This window comes from Peromyscus maniculatus, chromosome 23, assembly GCF_049852395.1.
Source record: "Peromyscus maniculatus bairdii isolate BWxNUB_F1_BW_parent chromosome 23, HU_Pman_BW_mat_3.1, whole genome shotgun sequence".
Lineage (NCBI taxonomy): Eukaryota > Metazoa > Chordata > Mammalia > Rodentia > Cricetidae > Peromyscus > Peromyscus maniculatus.
Genome location: NC_134874.1, coordinates 59,401,285 through 59,416,666, shown reverse-complemented (window position 1 = coordinate 59,416,666; position 15,382 = coordinate 59,401,285). Strand labels below are relative to the sequence as shown.

The 15,382-nt window shown below is 44.3% G+C and overlaps 1 long non-coding RNA gene across 1 annotated transcript in view; it reads right to left on the bottom strand.

Moving 5' to 3' along the window:
* The window catches only part of LOC121826290 (uncharacterized), a 100,435-nt gene that overhangs the window by 76,814 nt on the left and 8,239 nt on the right, over positions 1 to 15,382 (bottom strand). The gene's annotated exons all lie outside the window — the stretch shown is intronic.

The window sequence follows — 15,382 nt, the reverse complement described above, 5'->3', positions numbered from 1 at the left end:
TGTGGTACCTTTACACAATGGAATATTACTCAGTGGTTAAAAAAATAGTGACATTATAAAGTTTGTAGGCAAATGGATGGAACTAGAAACTGAGGGAGGTACACAGACCCAGAAAGACAAATATGTTATGTGGTTACTCTTAAATGGATATTAAATGCAAAGCAAAGGGTAGCAGATATACCATGTGACATCAGCACATGGACATTCTACTGTCTCCTGGAGAGCCCTGGCATTCCATGTGATGTCACCAGTGTTGTGGCAACACCAACTGTCATTGGGGCATTGGTGCAGTGCCTCTTGTTTCACCGACAGACATGCTGACTAGACTGAACAGGATTCTTGGGAGACAGGATGGCGAGCACAGGGAGATCAGAGGGAGGCAGAAGGAAGATGGCCTTCAGTCTCCGTGTCACACATCAAGAAACAAATGGTTCTGGGGAAAGCACAGTGAGTCCTGGGAAAGGGTTGGGGAGCTTCCTGAAGGAGGAAGGCTTCAGCTGATCCTTCCAGGAGTGGGGTTCAGGAGAGGAGAGCTTCTGAGAAGCAATGATGGGCCTATCCTGGTCCTCTGAGTTCTTCAAGAGGAGACCCAGACTTGAGGATTTTCCATGGTTCATTTGGCAGAAAGCCAGGGATGGTCAAGTCTGAAGCTGTTCAGTTCAGGGCCCTCTGCTTTCACTCTGAGTGGGAAGGAAGCCCAGAGGGACTAAGGAGGTCTCAGTTCCAACCCTGCACTTCACCCACACTGTATTTCTTTTGGTCTGTGTCACTAATAACAGAGAGAGTAAAGTCCCCTGGCCAGAGCTAGAGAGTCTCACATTTTAAATAACAACCACTAGCAGGGCAGGAGCCCCCAAGCATTGCTGCATGTCAGTGACCCCTAAGGTTTCTGAGTTCCTGCCCTCTCACTAGCCAGTCCTCTTTCCTCTAGCTTGAGTGCAGGACTAGGACATCACTCTTTCTGTAAGTATTTGTTCTTGGTTTCTGAGGGCTCACCTAAGGATGCCCAGTCCTTAGGTACTTTCAGTCATACTTATCAGTAGTTGATAATACCTTTGCTAACATCATGATGGCTGGAATGTATTCTGCTGAAGCTTTTGCCAAAAGTTTCATCATTACCTGTATGACTTATCATTGTTCTGACAGGACCCACATAATCCTCTACCACCATACATTGTAACAGCCCTGTGGATCTTCTTTGATGTCTTGTTCACCTCATGGAACTGATTTTCCCTCCCCATTGTCCTGAGCTAATTTCTTAAATCCTTAATTTTTCATCTTATTAGTTGGAGATCATCAGGATGAGAAGAGCTATTCCTGGGCATTGTGTGGAAAATGAGTCTTGCTTTCCACACATGATGAACTATTGAATTAGAATGAACTAGATTCTAATGAATCAAAAAGATCTCGGGATTGGAAGGAGGAGGTGCTGAAGGCCTTCCCCTGTGTCTCAGGAAAGAATCCTGGAAAGGGCATCTTGGCTATTGGTGAATTGGGGAAGAGCTTTTTATCAGATAGGAGATGACCATTGACAGTGGCCCTAACAGTCCATTCTCTGGAAATTCTGTTATATCCTGGAGAGCCTGTGGCATCTTCTGTGAAATCACCAGAGTCCGGGCAATGCCAACTGCCCTTGAGGCATTCACTAAGTGTTTATATTGTTCACCAAATTGACATGTTGGCAAGACTGATCACACTGATTGACAGAGAGAGCCCTAGTTTCCTAAGGAGGAGATGAGGCTAGAAATGGACTTTCTAGTAATGGGGATCAGAAGCTGTGATCATGAAGCAATGGGCCTATGCCGCTTGTCCGGGTTCCTAAAGAGCAGATCCAAGATGGAGGATTCCTGATGGTTAGTTGGCAGAGGGCCAGGGATGGTCAAGGCTGCAGCTGCTGTGCTGTGACCTCCTTCAGTTCATTCTGAGTGGCAACGAATGCAACAGGAGGCCCAGAACCACTAATGCGGTATCAGAATGGGATATTGTTGCGTTTTATATCTGATGTAAATACCAAGGAGGGAAATTTTTCATCCATGTACTAAGGTCTGAGACATTCAGTTCCTTTTAGTCGTGGACACAGGTTATCAGTGCTGGGAGGTGAAAAGCACTAGGACTCCGGGATTTTCTTGCATCTCATGAGTGGAGCATGAATCTTACAATTCTTATTAATAAAATCAAACGACAGCCAGGTATTGGGGTGAATGCTGGAAGATCAGAGAAGCAGAACAAGCCACAACTTCCTCACCTCAACAGTTCCTGAGCTGATCCTGTTTCCTCAGAATTGATGATTCTGTGTACTCGTCCCAATGGCTCTCAGCTGAACTGCTGCTCAAAAGCCTGAAAGCTTAACCAGCCAAAAGCTTCTAGTTTCTGGTCCTCGTGCCTTATATACCTTTCTGCTTTCTGCCATCACTCCCTGGGATTAAAGGTGTGAGTCACCATGCCTGGCTGTTTCCATTGTGGCCTTGAACTCACAGAGATCCAGAGGGATTTCTGCCTCTAGAATGCTAGGATTAAAGGCGTGAGTGCCACCACTTTTAGCCTCTGCATCTAGTGGCTGTTCCTATCTCTGAACCCAGATAATTTTATTAGTGTGCACAATATTTGGGGGAACATAATACCACCACCTATCAGGTATTAGCTGACAATTCCAAACCAACATGACTGGCCTTGCTTATGTCTTTCAGGGCCAGTGGGGCTGCAGTAGGGGCTGAGGCATATATCTAGCCATAGTGATTGGAGACAGACACATGGCTTATGAGGCCCAGCTTAAGGAGAGCTGCTCTGAGCTTTGAGGGCTTTACTGGGTTCCATGCATTTCCTCTTCCTCGGGCCTCCTCTTGGGACTCCACATGACCTTCTTGGCTTATGCCATTCATTTGTACAAATTCACTCATGTTTATGTACCTACAGGGGCTGCTAGGAAGGCAGCATCCACACCCTTCTTCCTCACTGAGTAGGAGCACCAGCTGAACCAGGTGGAAAAACTGAAACTTCAGCTACAGATGATGAACAATGACAGGAATGAACTGTGTGAATTCCTGGCCCATTACAACAATGAGTTGAACAACAGGTATTCATCATGCCATGTTCTCTGGTGAATGTCTTGACCCTACTGTGTCAATTCCAGCAGTCCTTGGGTCACTGAAAGTTGCACCAGCAAGGTGACCTGCACAAGCAAATTTTCCTGAATGTATCTGAGAGGCAGAACTGAAGCTTGTAGGAGTGAGATGGGACACAGGCTGTTCTGATTCCTCCTTATGAAAACCAGAGCCTGTGGCCTGAATCACAATCTACAGAGAGGGGCAGTAGGGTGCAAGATCACAGCATGCATTTCAAGAGGCCTTGACAGGTGTTGGCTTGTAGGAGATGCTGGGTGCTCTGAGTTTAACCTGAGTCTCTGTATTTGACAAGATATTTTTTTGCTTGTTGCTCTGGGAGCAGCTTGAAGGGCCTGGTGGTCCTACTTGGTACATCTGTGTATAACTGGAAGGCCTGGTGTCCATGCTTCCTGCTCTCTGGTCTTGTTCCTTGCACTGTGAGACAATGCCACCCACCTGCATTTCTCTGACATACTGTGTGTGGGTTTGCGTGCATGTGAATTGCCCTCTCAGGGGCCCAATCATCGCAAACATGGCAGTGGCAGGTTTTGCCCTTTTCAGTTCCCTCTCCCTTGATAAACCATTAGATTACATTCCTAAATTTAGTTCCCAAAGTTCATTCCCTTTTGAGGAAACTGACTCATTCCTGAAACTGAACACCAAAGTCCAATCATCAAATTCATTACTTGCCTACACTGGCCAAACTGTCCAATTAGATCTTAGCAACTCATGGTAGCACAGACTTAACCTTTCTATTTAAAATCCCACTGCTGAAAAGAAGCCTGCTGCGTGTTGTCTGCCTTTGCCTGACCCAGAGGCAGGTTCCCAATGCGATGCTTGCCCTGCTGGGGAATACATCTCTTTCTGCTGAGAATTTGGTGTCTCAGTGTGTTCTCTACTGTCTCTGGGAGGCTCCCATACAGTGTGTGTGTGTGTGTGTGTGTGTGTGTGTGTGTGTGTGTGCGTGTGTGTGTGTGTGTGTGTGTGTGTGTGTGTGTGTGTGCGCGTGTGTGTGTGTATGTGTGTGTGTGTGTGTGTGTGTGTTGTATGTGTGTGTCCCTTCAGATCTTGTGGGTTGGAGATTGATAGTAGGCCTGAGGATTTGCCTGTTTCAAAGATTTCAGGTGATTTAAGTGCTGAGACCAGGGAGCTCCACTTTGAGCATCACTGTTCTCAGTCTTTGTGCTCACCCTGGTGCCTCACTGGAATCCTGTTGGGAGTTTATAAAGTCATCCTCATGGAGAGCCTCATGCATGGCAATACTGATAATGAGTTCTGGATATCCATGTAAGGACAAAGCATTTCTGTTCTCACACCAGTGGAAATGTCATCACAGATTTCAGGTAGACCCACACCTGTGGACCTTCCAGAAGAGCTACTCTACCTCTCCAGGCCTACTGAGGGAGCTCATCGAGCCCTGTCTCCCTCCCTGTTGACACCCAGCCTTTCCTGGCCCTGGGCCAGGGTAGCAAGTCTAATGCACATCAGGAGATCCCAGTATATAGGATTCAGGGTGTGACATCCAATAGGCTAGGGTAGTGCAAAATACAACCTTAATTCATGGGGTCCCTGAGGCCTGTGTTCACAGGGTTCTTTGCTCCTGGGGCTATGCCCTACCACAGGCTGAATTCAGAGAATGTGATACAGAACACAGAGCATAAGACAGATATGTCAGATATGAAGAAATTACCTAAGGAGTTTAGTGAGGCTTTGTACAAGTGCATAGAGCTGAGAGAGAAGACCAAAATCTACCGGTGAGTGCCTGACTTGGGTGGACTCCAGAACTTGGTAAGGATTGCTTCTTGTTGTCTGAAGTTTCTCCAGTCCTGCCTGACCCCAATGTCAGGAGGAATCTGTCCCACCTGCCCCCTACAGCAAAATTTCCCAAATAAACACACAGAGGCTCATATTATTCACAAACTATATGGCCAAGGGCTTAAATTTCAGGCTAGCTAGCTCTATTATTTTAAATTAACCCAATTCTATTCATCTGTGTTTTCCCACATGGCTGCTGCCTGCCAGGCTGCTGGCATGTTGCTCCTTGGGTGGCAGCTGGCATCTCCTCCACCTCTGCCTTTCTTTTCTGTCTCTCCTGGATTTTCCTGCCTGGCTCCTTCCTGCCTTGCCATAGGCCAAAACAGCTTATTTATTAACCAATGGGAGCAATACATATTCACGGCATACAGAAAGACATCCCACAGCATCTTCTCCTCTTCTACACCTTTAAACCAAAGTGAGGGCTGTGGTTCTAGTCTGTTTACCCCTTAGCAAGCAGCCTGCCTTATAGTTCTTGGACTTGTGCCTCCTACACTGAGTTCTCCTAAGTGTTAAGAGTCTGAGAGCCCTTCCCAACATTTTCCTGTCAGCTTCTGGAATTTCTAGACAGAAAACATAGTTTGCACCATGAACAGTTTCTGTGGCTCTGGCAGGAGCTTACAGAGCTGCTTTCTATGAGACACATGGATGGAATGTATTCCCGATGGGTCTTCTGTCTCCCTCAGAGCATGGTTTCCCTCTACCTGCTTATGTTTTCCCAATACTGTGAACAGTTAAGCACCAGGGTGTGTGTGCGGGAGGCAGCAGATCCAGTCTTCAGAGGTAGATGGATCCCTTTTGCTGTCAGGGTCTTCAGAAGTAGTGTAAATCTCTCTGGAATTTGGCTATTCTCTGGGTTGGCCTGCACCTGAGTGATGCTGCCATGGCTAATGAGGGCTCCAGGCCAGGGCTGTTGGGGATGGGGACATGGGACCTTGCAGGAATCATGGTATTAGGAGGCAGGAGTGGCAGATGGAGGTGGAGCTCATCATTTTTGGTGATATTTCAGCACCCTCTACAGTCAGCACCTGAGTGAACAGACTCAGCTGAAGGAAAAAGTGAGAATGTTGCTAGAGGACAAGAGAAAGCTGCAGGGGGAGCAGATTTTACTACAAGAGTCCTGTGAGGAGGCAAAGAGGCTCTGTGAGGAAGCCCATGGGAAGATCTATGACCTCTGGACAAGGCAGCTGCAGGTAAGTTGAAGCAGCAGGGCCAACCTGGCTACTTGTCTGACCATACACACACATATACACACACTCATGTAACCATCTACTCACTTATCCAACTGACCCATCCAATAGTTAGTTTACTTCTGTGATCATTCACAAGTCTTTCTGGGAGTTAGCCTCTTAGAGCAAGCAAACTCTACTGCTCTGCTAGAAGCTGCAGTCCATTGAGGGAGACAGGTCAATCACACACCACTCACCTGCATGTCAGTATGGGAGGAGCCATCCTATGATGGAGCCAAACAGATTTGAGTGAGTCGGGTCAAGGGTCTGGGTCTAATTTGCTTGCCATGGGTCATGTGAGATGAGAGCAGACACAGCATGGAACGAGGAACACCCCCTGAAAAAGCCAAATGACTAGGGCTCATAGACATCTTTTTGGGTGTCATGTGGCATTTTTCCCTCTTGTTCCCAGACGGCCATGGTGTTCTCTTTGCCTGGCCAAGCCCTTGGCTCACAGTTGATGAAACTAAATTAACAGTTTGTCAGTACTGTTTGCTGTGAGTGCCTTTGGCCAGTTCTCCCATCCTGGATTTTACATTCAGAAGCTCACTGGATGACCAGGGATGTGGCAAGGGCTTATGACATGCAGGGGTCAGGGTGGCAGATTTGAGCCAACTGCATCAACATAGCCTGCAGAAACACAGCATGATTCTCCAGGCATTTTTGTTCCAAAATGATGCAACATTGTGGGACTCACTTATAACTGCTAGTGTGAGGAGTCTTAATCCAACTGGTAATGTCATCCTCATCCAGTGTGATGTCCTCCTCATTGCATTCTGATCACTGATTACTTGAGGGCTGTGTGTCTGTGTGTGAATATGCCTGTCTAAGGGTGCATACATCTGTTGGTGATTTGGAAGGTCTGATGATGAAATTGAGTGTCCCCTGTTGCTTTCTCCCTTATTCACTTCATCCCAGGTCTCTCACTGAACCTGAAAATTTCTGTTCTGTCTAAGCTGGATAGCCACAGATCTTTGGATCTCCTGTTTCCTCACAGTAGAGCATCCTGTCTTTTTCTGTTTCATCTTCTTGCTAAATGGTTCATTTGGTCAGAAAGAGAATTGACTTGTTGGTTTCTCTTAATTTTTAAACATTTTTATTACTTTGGAATTAATGCCTCTTGTAATAAATAACAAAATCAAACAATGGAGCTAATTTAAAAATAAATAATAGATTTCTTTTTTTTTTTTTCACGGCATAAAGGTAACTTCCCAGGAAAGGTCTGGTTTGTCTACTGGCTTTACAACATGGAACCTGACATTTTGATGCTCACTCTATCATGTATGTGTCTGTGTCTTAGGACAGATTCCAACTGATAGTTGGATGGAGTGCTGCAGTTTAGAAAAGAGCTGTGGATGATCTAAGTAGCCTTCCACTGACTGGCCTGGGGCTGTTTTCATATAATGTGCACTGTAATCTGGTCAAAAGTTGTTGGGTAATGACAATGGGTGACTTCTAGTCTCTGGTGCTGTCGATGTCTTCTGTGGAGGAGTCAGGGTAAGTTTAGTGAGGAGATAATGATGGTTCAACTTAAATCTATCAGGAGGCTTCCTGCCCCGCCCTTTTCTCCTAGCACCTGGTCTTGTGTGGTCAAACTCAGTGGTGCAGAGGTTGTTACTTATCTGTATGATAAATAAGTCTGGTGATAAGAACTTCCCTGTGAAGGGAAATAAGTTCAGGCCAGGGCAGAAAAGCTTGGCTGGGTCTAAGAGGCTTGTAGAGAGCAGGGGGGACCCACTACCTCCACACGGAGTAGGAAAGGTGCTGCAACATTCTAGTCTTATCTCTTGCCTTCCTGGATTCAAGAAAAGTGTGTGTGTGTGTGTGTGTATGTGTGTGTGCGTTGTTTTTGTGTGTATCTTTGGGGAATGAAAACATGTGTTTGAGCCTCTATGTGCATTTTCACTCTCTCATGGAACAATGAAGCATCTTTAAGAATCATAGACATGGATTTCAATGAAAAAATACTGTGCCTCATCTGGTTAGTACCACTTTGCCTCATCAAAGAACAGATGGAGCTGTCCATTCTTCTGCATGTCCACAGAGATAACTACAACAAAAGTCAGAAAATTGATGCAAGCTAAAAGTTTTTTCAGGTATTTGCAGAGACAGAATTATTTTTCTACAAAGAAATTCTCTGGAGAAAAACAAAGTAATTGGGGTCCATGAAGGTGAGAACGAGGCTACTGAGAGGAAGGAAAGGCTGCCTGAGGGTTTTTGTCCTTCTCTACTCTGGGTGAAAGGAGGCTGGCGACTGATGACTTCCCTGCATCCTGTTTTGTTCTTCTCATCGCCTGCTGCCATATTCCTTTCACCTTTGCCTAACCTTGGTTCAGCTAACCTGTACTAGGAGCTTGGCCTAGGCTTTATTCTCAGAAATTCTGAACTGCAAAGGTACTTGTGGCTGCATCCCAGCCCAGCAGAAGTCCCACAGCTATGCTGAGGTGTGAGGAGAAGCTGTCTCAGGGCACTGCTTATGCTTTTAAACTCTAAAGCACCCACTCCATGTTGTGTCTGAAGCACTCAGAATCTGCTTTTATTCCAAACTGCTTCATCCTGAGTTAAAATCAGCCTGAAGGAGAGTTGGGAGAAGTGAGATCTCTCAGACATTGCTAGTAGTATAAAATGGTGCAGCCCTGTGAGAAGCTATGTACAATTATTCAGAAAGTGGAACTACAGACTTCAGGTGAAGCATTGATTCCAGAATGGAAAGTGGTGTCCACAGAGAATAGGGGACAACAGAGATACAGCAGGACTCATCAGAACAGTCCAAATACAAACTCTTCAGATACCCATCACTGATGAGTGCAAACATACAATGTGGTCCTTGGGATATTGTTAAGTATAGAATAATGTATGCAATCATTTGGCTGTGAGTTAGTCAACCTTCTCTTACTCATAGAATTCCCTGACACAATCATCTTACTTGGAGGAAAGGTTACTATAGACTCCTGATTGGAGAGATTTTCTAGTTTTCTGAGATCATTCCTTTGGGCCTAAATTGAGGCAACCTGGGGTACAGAGAGCTTCTTTAGGAGGAAGCTGCCCTCCTTGGAGGCACTGGGAAGCACTGAGTGAGAGCAAGGGGCTGGTCCACTGCCATCCAGTGGTCCTGTGCTGGGGAACTAAGCCTTCAATGCACAGACTGGGGAACTTGCTAGGAGAGCTTAGATTACAGATCAAGGAACCCTGGTGTTCACCTGTCTGTGTACAGGATTTCAAGGGAAGCACTATATTGACTTATCTGCCCACTGAGTTCCTGTACCAGGTCACAAGGCATGCCAATGCCATACACACACACAGGCAGGCTGAACACCTGAACATATAAACTAAAAATAAGCTGAAAAATTATCAAAACCAAGTAAAAGTACACAATCTTCTCCACAACCTTGTGCTCAGAGCATCCTGTGTTTCCTGCCGCTGGGCTGGGATAAGGGTAGAAAGGATGTAGGTTAATGAAAGGTAACTTTCTTCTCCATAGTATCCCAGGTGATCTCTTCTTACATTAGTGTTATCTGAGAAACTAAGCATGGATGGAATGTAGTGTGCTTGTATGTGTGCATGGATATAAATGTGTGTGCTGGAGAGAGAGACAGAGACAGAGACAAAGAGAGTGCACCCACACATACACGTTTATGTACATGGTGAGGAAATCTCCCCTAAAAACACAATCTTCTAATGAACAGGAACATCAAAGACTTAAGGAAAATCTTCAGTCCCTGCTGAAGCAGAAGGAGCTGTGCACGCGCCAAAGGGACTTGGCAGTAAAGCTACAGCATCACTTCACTGTGTCCCAGATGAGGTAGGAGCCCAGGCTTCCAAAAGCAGGTAGATCCAAGTGGGTCTGCTGTACCTGATCTCCATCCTATTTGAGTTTTATCAATTGGCAAAGCTCCCAGCCACAGCCAGGGAAAGAACCCCTCAGAGTGTCATTGCTGGCTCAGTCAACAGGAATTATGACCAGGAAACAATATGCTTCTCCTTGGTCTTACGGGGACTGTGCCCCCTTCTTCCATTATGAGACCTCTAGTATGCTCTGAGTATCTCATCTCTTAGATTAGATCTCCCCACAAATATTGCCACGGCAGCCAGAAACCTGGAAAGGAGGATCTCTGGTCATGAAGGAAAGTGTGTCCTCCTGCATCTTTTCCATCGGGAATATCACATTTAGAGATAAGTGTCTACTCTTTGCAGATTTGCATACAGCACACTCCTGCTGACTGCAGGCTCTCTGCAGTGTTTCTCAGTTTCTCATAAGAAGATTTACTCTTGGTCATAAACAGAGTAGGAGCTGACAAGGTAATCCCATGCAGGGTTCTGAGCTGTAGGAATAACCAGAGCCTTCTCTGTATTGCTGTGTAGGCTCCACTAGAGGGCAGGCAGAGAGTTTTCCAGGAGGTTCACATTCACCTGGATCCAATCGAGGCCAGTTGTATTTTTCCTGACCTGTACCTCAGACCTTGACATACTAATATTTCTCCAAAATGATGTCTTTGGACTGTTGGAGAAATATGCTGTTTTTTTTTCTAATCTAGCAAAGTGTGTATATTCCAGTTCAACTTCTATCAGTTTTTAAAAGCTGAGAAAAAAATCCTGCCCAGGTGCTCTCTGACCCTTTTCCCTTGGGGAAGCAGGGAATGAACTCAGGTGAAAGGTAATGCTTGATTGTCCAGCTGAGTAGAGCTGGTGGGGTCTCAAAAGCTGACATGGCAGGTCCCCACCAGACTTGTGCCCCAGCTGCCTTCCTTCCCTTTGTATGAAAACCTCCAGCAGGAACTGGAGCATACCACAGCCCAGGAAGACAGCCTCCTGCAGAAGGAGCTGCAGGGGCAGAACCACTATGTTCCAGGCAAGTAAGCCACCATTGTCTCCCATCCCAGCAGCCAGGGTGTTCATGGGGTGAGTTTTCTTCCTTAACTTTTGATTACTAGGGATGAATAGGCCCTGATTGTTCTTGCCAGTGGCACAGCAAAACTGTTTCTAAATCCTATTTTCTTTACTGATTTTCCCTGACAGCACCTCTTCAGAAAACTGAGAAGACGGGAAGAAGCCCGAGACACCTTGAAGGCTTGACATTCTACACTCCAGGATCACGGCATCCTCAGAAATTGCCGCCTCTTTTCAGCTGTGAACTCACTAGTGAAGCAAATATCAACCAACCATCAGGTGATCCAGTCACAGTCTGAGGCACATGCATTGGCTCACTATTCCCAGAGAAAGGATTGTTTCAGAAATAGTCTGACATTCAGAGGACATATCACAAATTACTAAGACCCCTGACATCCATCAGCACGTGGCCCCAGTGAGGGGCAAAACAACATGGAAGAGGACATGTGGGTGAGCAAGAGTTCTTCTGTCTGCTTCCTATCAAGGGCTTTGACAAGCTGACTCCATATGTGAAGGAAATTTGACAAGGAAGACTGTTAACATCACACTGCCATCCAGACAGCCCACACCCAAAGGATAAGATACTCACTGGTGCATTGCTGAAGCTGACACCATGTCATATGCTACTGTTGCTGAAGATAATTCACTGCAGAGAATAAGACAGTTCCTCACCTCATTTGCTCTTCCATAATGAAATTCCAAAGGATACTGAAATTTGCTTAATTTTTTTGTTTATATGTTGGGATATTTATGCTTTAGATTTTGGTTTTCTTCATTTTGGTTTAAGGTTTTGTTAATTGTCGTTATTTCTTTTATTCTTGTCACTATTTTAATAGTTTGATAAGGCTATACATTGTATATAAGGACTGATATTTTGAATGCCCCCATCGAGTAAAATGTATGTATTTTTATGAATAAAATCAATTTTCAAATTTCACTCTGAGACTCTTCTTTCATCAGATGAGGTTTCACACTTCTGTAATCCCAGAACTCACAGGCTTAGATGTATCTCAGTAAGTTTCAGGAATCTTTGGCTGCATAAGGATTTCCCAGGCATGGGTCTCAGGGATACACAAGAGGATGACACCTTGGATGTGGATGGAATAGACTACTCATGGATACCCACTACATAATAGAAAAACTAGACATATTGTATGCTTGACATCATATATTTAGCTGTAAATGTGGTACACTGTATACACATGTTCACAAAATCATCATGTAGACCAAATTAAAAGAAAACACAAGTATATTGCTCTAGGCCTCTCAGGAAATAGGAACATTCATTAAAATTGTATAAAAGAAATCAGAAAATGACAAGCAATCTGCCTCTAGTTTTCCTGAAATATAACATGAATGATAACCGAGAAGAAGAGATAATTTCCTGCAAGACATGTTGGGATATTTTGTGGTGAGCTGTCTTAGGTGGATTAGATCACTCCCAACCAAAAGATTCTTGAAACCTGTTGGGACAGGCATGCTAATTGTCTTAGGCTGCCACACATCCATGCAGGGCTCTCATAGGTTCAAGATCCTGCCCCAGTATCCCTCACTGTCAGACTGGAACTGATTTCCTAGATCTCTTCTAGGTTGACAACATGTATTAAGACTGTCTGATGAAATGCAGAAATTAGAAGACTGTCCTGGGGTGGAGGTGGGGTGAGGAATCCCTCTTGATGGTCCAGATAAGCAATGTTGGGAGGAACCTCATGACAAGGTGGAGTGGATGGAGCCTACATCAGGGGCCACATGTCTCTGGTGCAGAGTGATTCTGTGCAAGACTAAAAACAGGAGGAGGTAGTTGATGCTGCTCTTTTACCACAGCAGATCTCAGATTATATTGAGAAAGTTCTTCCAGATGACTGATTGACTCTTGTGAAGCTCCTCTGGAATAGATCTGACTCCTGAGACTGAGAGTGAGGCAGAGAGATCATGTGTAAAGGATGTTATCCCGTGGCTCTCCAGACTGGAGCTCTCATATCAAGGGTAAAAAGAACCTCGTGTCCTCTGGTCTTCATGTGGTGGAGCTGTGCCAGGTCTTGGCCCACAGAAGCTAAGACATCTGGTTTTTCCTTCCTCACTTAAGCTAGAATCTCTCCATCTCATATAATAACTTGTTTAGTTATATTACTGTGTGTTCCATTTGAGAAATTGTATTATTTTCAGAATTGTGTTATTTTACATTTTTCCAGAATCCATAGAAGCCTTGTAGGTGAGCATCAAAGCATCATCTAAAAAGCAGGTTAAGGGATTGTGACCATGTGGAATTTATAACTGAGATAAGGCTGTTGTCAGGCCCAAACTACTCTAAAAGTTCTATACCTGTCTGGTGCATTGGTCAGGATTTTATGGGGTAACAAAATGAATTTCTATAGATACAAAAGGCTCTATTTTAGAATGACTTAGAGGCTTTGGTCCAGGTAAGTGAACATTGTTTGGCTATAATGGCAAAGTCCTCGAATCCAGTAGTTGCTCAGTACACTATGCTTGATGTCTCAGCCCATCAGCAGTATAGTCTGGAATCCCAAAGCAGTTGGCTCCAATGCCAGTGAAGGCATGGACTTGCTAGCAAGGTGAGAGCAAGCAGGTAAAGAGCAAAGCTCCCTTCCTCCATTTCGTTATATGGACTTCCAGCACAAGGCCTGGCTGAGATTACAAGTGGGGTTTTGGGGCTCAAAACATCTGAGTTATAGGTGTTTCTTTTCTCATCAATATCCAGATTAAAAGAGTATCTCCCTAATGCAAAGATCAGGACTACATGTGGATCTTCTCTCTTCAAAATAAGCAAAAGTACCTCACAGGCATGCCCCTCCATTTTGGGTTTTAGTTAATTCCAGATGTAATAAATGTGACAAACAAAAATAGATATCACATCTGCACCTTTGTCAACTTGACACAGAATTGTATCTTTTTATGTCATGATTAATTTCCAAATGTAGTACAATAACCATGTATTAATATTGACTAAATATTATATAATTATTCCAAGTACAACACAAAGACATTATGTATTAGACCAGCTCAAAATTATGCCTAACATGATTTAATTGTCCCTTGTAGTTGGAGTTTTCCTGTGTCCATCCAGCTCCTGCAGCTGCTCAGACCCAACTAAACACACAGAGACTTAAAAACTGTATGGCTGTGGCAGGCTTCTTACTATCTAGTACTTATATCTTAAATTAACCATTTCTATTAATCTATAAGTTGCCATGTGGCTGGTGGCTTACAGGTACTTTACATCTTACTTCTCATGGTGGCGGTGGCTTCTCCTGACTCAGCCTTCCACTCGCAGCATTCTCCTCTCTGCTAATCCTGCCTATAGTATACTTCCTGCCTGGCTAGTGTCAAATCACCATTTATTTATCAAGCACTCAGAGCAACACATTCACAGCATACAGAAAGACATCCCCAGCAATCCCTGTACAACTGCAAACACATTATAAGTTACAATAAGTGGCAATGTCCCTGGAGGGACATTTTTTTAGTATCTCAAATTTAAATATGGTAACCATCAATATTCTCCCTCTTTTGGAATAAATTTGGTTTTATTTATTTGTTTATTTTTGTTATTATACCCTAACCAAAATTTCCCCTCTGTCCTCTCCTCTCAGTCCCTCCCCCACCCTCTAATCTTCCTACTCCCCATCCATTCCTCCTTCATATTTTTCTGTTCAGAAATGGACAGGCCTCCTGTGCATATCTGCCTGCCATGTTATATCAAGTTGTGGTGAGCCTAGGCATGACTTCTTACATTAAGGCTGGACAAAGCAATTCAGTAGGAGGAATGGGTCCCAAAAGCAGGGATTAGTGACAAGCCCTGCTCCCACCGTTAGGAGTCTCACAAGAAGAACAAGTTATACAACTGTAAAATAAATGGAGAGGACAAAGGTCAGTCCCATGCATGCTCCCTGGTTGGTGGTTCATTCCGTGAATCACTATGAGCCTAGGTTAGTAAGTTCTGTGGGATGCTTGTGGGGCTCCTGACCCCACTAGCTCCTAGAAATATTTAATTGTTTATTCACTATTTTTTGTATATTGGTATTTTGCCTTTATGTATGCCTGTGTGAGAGTGTCAACTCCTCTGGTCCTGGAGTTACAAACAGTTGTGAGCTGCATGAGATTTTTTCGTTATTTTAAATAATAATTATATCATATAAGTGTATTGAAATCTTCTGATTGGTATTTAAAATAATAACATCTATCTATTTTGTGATGAGGAAATAAATACATACATATGGTAGAGAGAGAATGAACACACAATACACTCCATGCCATTCTGTTATTCTGTTCATATGGAGGTCAATAAACAAATTAGGAAGAGTAAGCGTTTTCCTTCCACCAAACTAGCCA